This window comes from Pinus tabuliformis, chromosome 4_2 (genome assembly GCF_031772625.1).
Source record: "Pinus tabuliformis cultivar Carrire ecotype Pingquan chromosome 4_2, CPIR1, whole genome shotgun sequence".
Classification (NCBI taxonomy): Eukaryota; Viridiplantae; Streptophyta; class Pinopsida; order Pinales; family Pinaceae; genus Pinus; species Pinus tabuliformis.
This window is the reverse complement of record NC_142304.1, coordinates 462,298,035-462,304,040: the sequence shown is the minus strand read 5'-3', so window position 1 is coordinate 462,304,040 and position 6,006 is coordinate 462,298,035. Positions and strand designations below refer to the sequence as shown.

Genomic DNA, 6,006 nt, shown 5'->3' with positions numbered 1-6,006 from the left:
GCAATGTGCATCTTTTATAAAAAACAAGTGGTTTAAACTTTAAACATCTCTTTCCAGTTAAGCCGCAAAGAGCTGCAAACTTTTAACATCTAGAAATAGAAAATTGAGGAAAGAAAGGGAGAGATGCATATAACGAGTTTCAAGCTTTTTGAGTAGGAAAGAAAAGGAGCGGTGCCTCTTTTTGGTAGAAAAACTTAAAATGCACAAAATTCATAGATTGTGAAGTTTAAAGATGCTTAATCAATTAGGTAGGTAAGAATATGTCATTGGAGTAGGCTTACAACCACGAGCAATCATATCTTTAAATATTCCATATGCATGGTTAACTTGGCCTACTCTGTTGAACCCATGGATCAATGTATTATGAATCACAACATATGGTACATGCCCCTCTGATAGTAGTTCTTTATATAAGTCCTCTGCCTGCTTCCCCATGCCTACATTTCCAAAGTGGTTTATCAAGGAGTTATAGGTGAATAGGTTTGGAACAAAGCCATTTTTTTCATTTCATTGAAAAGTATTAAGGCCTTCATATACCTCTGTGATTTTCTCAATCCATCAATGATGATATTATAGAGAGTGGTATCTGGCTTCAAGCAGTGAGTTTTCAATTCCTCAAAAAAGTGAAGGGCATCATCTATCCTACCCTTCATACAAAGGCTATCTATGAGAACAGAGTAAGATTTTAGATTTGGTTTTATGCCCTCTGCTACCATTCAATAAAAAAATTTGCATACATCATGTATGTTCCCTACTTTCCTAAATGCATTCATAAGACTAATGTAAGAAGCACAATTAGGCATGCACCTAGCTTTGGCCATCTCTTGAAAGAGATCGTTTTCCTCATCCACTCTTCATGCCTTGCAAAGCCCATCAATTAAAGGACAATAAGTAAAGGGTGAGGGAGGAAATCCATTTTCCATCATGTCATCATATATACTTAAGGCCTCATCTACTCTATTGGCCTTTACAAGGCTTGAAATTAGAGTGTTGTAGATAATTGTATCCATTTTTCATCCTCTTGCAAGCATCTTGCCAAGCAATCTGAAGGATTCATCCATATTGGAAACTTTTCCAAGAGCATCAAAGAATGAATTATAAGTGAAAACATCAGGAGTATGGCCTAATGTCTTCATCGCTTTGAAAATATTCCAAGCATTATGGAAACAATCAGCTTTACAGAGGCCATCAATAAGCACATTATATGCTACAGTATCAAAAGTAACACCTCTATGTATTGATTCCTCAAACAATCTGTGGGCATCAAACACTCTCCCTGCCTTACATAGTGAATCGATAAGAGAACATACCACATAAACATCCCAACTGGCACCTTTGTTCAGCATCTCTTCATAAAGCAAGATTGCCTCATCCACCCTGCCAGCTTTGCCCATGCCATCAATTAGAGTTGCACACATGTTATCATCAGGAACTAATCCCCTCACTTGATATAACTCCCTATACAATTCTAAACCATAATATAGTTGCCCAACTTTTACTAGCCCAGGTAGGAGACTACCCAAGCTGATAAGTTTTAGAGACAACTCATCCTTCATCTGATTAAACAACTGGAAAGCATCATCTATCCTATCTCCTTTAATGAGACCATCAATTAATATACTGTAAGTAAAATCATCAGGCTTGCACCCAGTTTCTTCCATTCTTTGCATCATCCTGCAAGCCAAATCTACTTCACCATTCTTGCAGAGGCCATCTAGGATTGAATTGCATGTAATAACATTTGGAGGGCATCTTCTTACCCACATTTCTTTAAGTAACTCTATCATTTCCTTGATCTTACCATCTTTACCAAGCCCATTTATCAAAATATTGTACGTCGCAGTGGTAGGAGATATATGAATGTGTTGCATTTTGTTGAACAATTTCCATGCCTCATCTGCTCTACCTGCTTTGTAAAGAATACTCAACAAACTATTAAATATCATTTCATCTAGATCACACTCTATTTTCATCATCTAAAAGAGAAGCTCAGTGGCCTTATCAACCTTCACTTATTTGCAATAGCATCTTATCATCATGTTATATGTAATTGTATCAAGAGAAAGGCCTACTTGTCTCATCTCTTCAAGATGGTCCTTCACTTCTCTATCTTTTCCTGCTCTTCCAAGATGATCAATACAAAGATAGAAGGAAACAGCATCAGGAGCAATGCCCTTCCACTTCATCTACCAAAAGACTTGATATGATTCATTGAACTTTCCCTCCTTAACATAGTAATCCTTGAAGAAATTATAGGTAAAAGAAGTGGGTTTTCATTCATTGGTATGCATTCCTGCAAAAGTTTCAGTGCTTCTTCTAATATGTTAGTCTCGAGAAGCCCAATAATCAAAGAATTCTAAGTAATCGAATTGGGAGTGTTTCCCTTCCTCGCCATCTTATCCAATGCTCCAAAGGCCTCATCAACTTTCCTTGTTGTGCAGAAGGAATTAAAGAGTAGTGAAGGTAATCACGTTTGGCACACAGCCATTATCCCCCAACTCCTTCCAAAGTTCCTAGACAATACTGATGTCTTCGAGATCACCATACTTGTGGATTAGAGTATTGTATGTGACAAAATCAGTCCTGCATTTTCTTCTCCTCATTTCACTTAGAAATTCCCTTTCCCCATTCAATTTACCAGCATTGCAAAGAGAATCCATCAATGTAGTGAAGGCCATGATATCCAATTCACAACACTCCGTCTTCATTTGTCTCAGCATACCACATGCCTCATCCACCTTCTATTTCTTCCTAGAAAATTGATGTAGATTTTGAAGCTGTAAACATTGGGCTTTAAGCCCAACATTTGCATTTTTATAAAAAGTTTTGATACCTATCTTGTTTGTCTCTTTTCCCCCTAGGAACTCAAAAGTGCAGAATAACATTTCATGCTAGGTACAAGTCTTCTAATATCATCTTCTTGTATACATCCATGGCTTCTCTCTGAAATCCAGATTTTAATAGTAGATTTATTAGACCATTGTATGCCATGCTATTTAGCACAAACCCATATCCTTTCATCTCTTCCAGGGCTAGAGGAGCTTGTTAGATAACTGTTGTGAACCCAAAGACCCAAAAAAAGTTGTTATAAAAGTCAGGGAATTAGGCTTACAATGTTTTTTCTCCATCACATCCAGAATTTATGTCATTGAATTGAACATGTGGGCTAACCAAAGATTTTCTAGCATAGAATTGTACACCTCTGTGTGGTGCAGAAATTTTGGCTTATGATTTGTCCATGTGAAGAAAGCCAATGCTTGTTTTGGATCTGTATATGATTTTAGAACTTGTACAATATTGTCTGAAGTCAACTCTCCCTGTTGCATAAACATGTGGCATCATGAATTTCATAAATCAACCCAAATCCTGAAGTTGTTTGAGTGGTACTTTGCTTGTTTGAGGCCCAATTCCAGAGAACATTTTGGCAAGAACAGGCCATTAAAGTAGATACTTTGAAAGGTGAAAACCCTTTTCCTCTTCTACCTTCCCCAGTAAAGTAAAGACCACCTCTACATATCTTATATTGGATGCTCCAAGTGCAAAGAGCTCCATTGTTTTGGCCTTCTATTTCTCGGCTCCAACCATATAGTTAATGGAACTTGATCTTTGCTCTCCTATCATCCTAATGTAAGGGGAAACTGTTACTACCAAGTTACCAACTAATCAATATTGGTCCAAGCAATAGAAGAATGCAATCACCAAGAAACATGTTGACAAGTCTCTATTCAAGGCTTGATCTCTCCAAAAATCAAAAGCATTCCTAGGACCAAGCTCCTTGAGACATTAGTTTAAATGATGGGCATGAAATCTGAAATCCTAATCAAGGAGTTAGTAACAGCAGCACTGATTCTTTTGGCCAAGTTTAACACTCTGTCTTGACAGAATCATAGTTTGTAGAGATAGTCCTTAGAAAGGGAGTTATCTTCAAGATTTGAAATACGAGTCTTAATAGTGACAAAGAAGCGAAGATCATCTTCAATCTCTTTGTACTTTCTGAACTTGCAAAGAGTCTTCTTGAAGAACGAATAACAAACCTAGAAGGCGTTATCTCTATGGTCTGAAATTACAAGGTTCTAGGTGTACATAAATAAGACATCCGAGTCCTAAGAAGTATCCTAGAAGCCGACTTTGAAAGATAAAAGCATCTTTGTGCATAGAGAGACAATTTGAAATTTCTACTTCACTAATTAAATAAGCCCTAATCAAGGCAGCATACTTAGGACTATAGATATAGATCTTTCAGAAGGCTTGTGGTAGCCTCTTTGTCTTAAGTTATGAGTTATGAAACCCTGAAAGAAAAACTAATCCTCATATATTGATGAACAATTAGATCTACTCGAGAAACATTTCTTGCGCTTGCTGAAAGTTTGTGGGCCCAGTTTGCAAAGAGAGAAATCTACACTGCAGGTGTCTTAGCAGCATAAGGAGAATACTAAGCGGCATGCATCACAATCCAAGTAAAAGAGTGTCATCTGAAGGAATTCAATTTTTTGACTCTTGGACAAGTCCTAAACCTGCTTTAAAATTTCTCTCATATGAAAGTTGAAGTCTCAAAAGGAAAATCATTCCACTCGTGAAAACAGGAAGTCCTAGCCAGAGGGCTGGATACCTATATTAGCTCATCATATTTGTAGGCAAATCAATATTGGCATATATTCATAGATACAACCATCATTAGAAGAAGTATTGAAATGGCACACATATCTTTGTTCAAGACACCTAAAACATCTTATCAAAAATAGTTGTTCAGACATAAGGAGTGATTTAAGCGCGCATGGGTTACAAATATTCATTAGATAATGTACTACAACTCACATCTGTCTATGGCTCATTTACCTTAGGAGAAGCCTCGCACCCTCTACACGTCTGTGTCTTGCACTATAGATATCTCTGTGACAAAGTTTATTCTTTTTGCACAACTACATGCCGTCAATGTTATATGTCACAAATATATGATTCATGTTATGTATGGCATCAATATTCAAATGTTACGACTTTATTACAAGAGAAAAGAATTATGATGATAGGTCATATTTAATTCTAGCACTGTAAATCTCAAATGATCTATATGCTGAAAACATATGATATTAGGTATCAATGTTTGTATAGAATAATTTGCCAATTATTTGACATGATATAATAAATTGGATCAAAAGACTATTGCAATACATGACTTTAATTTCTGAGACATGTATAGAAACAAAGTGGTCAAATTTTGTCGTAGATCCTGAGTTCTGTTGCAGATCTATTAAGCTCTTTAGGGAGGAACCAAGTAAATTAGGAAAATTATGACATGAAACCAAGTCTCCCTGTGATCTTAAGACTATCCTTATGTCTGAAGTAGCCACTGTAAGCATTCATATGGTTGACAGCCAAGAAGCTATAATATGGACTCATTCATATATATATTCAATCCCTATCTTTTAAGAAATTTGACTTGAGAAGGATTGTTGAATGGACCAATATTCATGTCGTTCTCTGAAGAAAAAGTTATGGATGTGCTGATAAGGCCAAGAGCCTGAGTTGAAAGATCCTTAGTTTTAGAGGATTCATCCCTGTATGATACAATGAGAGTAGTCCCTCTGTGAAGTCTTTTGCACAAACTACATTAGGCCGAGATCCTCTTATGCAGTGAAAAGGACCTACTAACCAAGACGGAGTTGGTGCCTTAGTTTGGCCTGTTGTCTGAGGTCCAAATCAAGGTCAAAGGTTGTCAAAAGAGTTTTCTTCAAAAGGGACAGTGTGAAGATGCCTAGAAACTAATGAAATCTTAGTGAATAGAGTGGGAGAAATTACTCATATCCTTATCTAGCAGCTGAATCAATGGAAGCTCATACTGGCACCTTTGAGTATCTTTAGAAGTTTGGCAGCTGGAAAAAGAGTGCATGGCACTTTGGAGTAGTTCCTTGTATCAACCCCGATGAGAAAGAAAACAGAGTTGCCATAGACCCTATTCTTGGCATCTTGATCTTATAGATATAAATGTCTAAATCATGGACTGGGTAA

The 6,006-nt window shown here is 36.8% G+C and overlaps 1 pseudogene; it reads right to left on the bottom strand.

Annotated features, from left to right (window-relative positions):
* Positions 1-240: 240 nt before the first annotated feature.
* On the bottom strand, positions 241-3,439 carry LOC149169963 (uncharacterized; annotated as a pseudogene).
* Between the last annotated feature and the right edge of the window lie 2,567 nt (positions 3,440-6,006).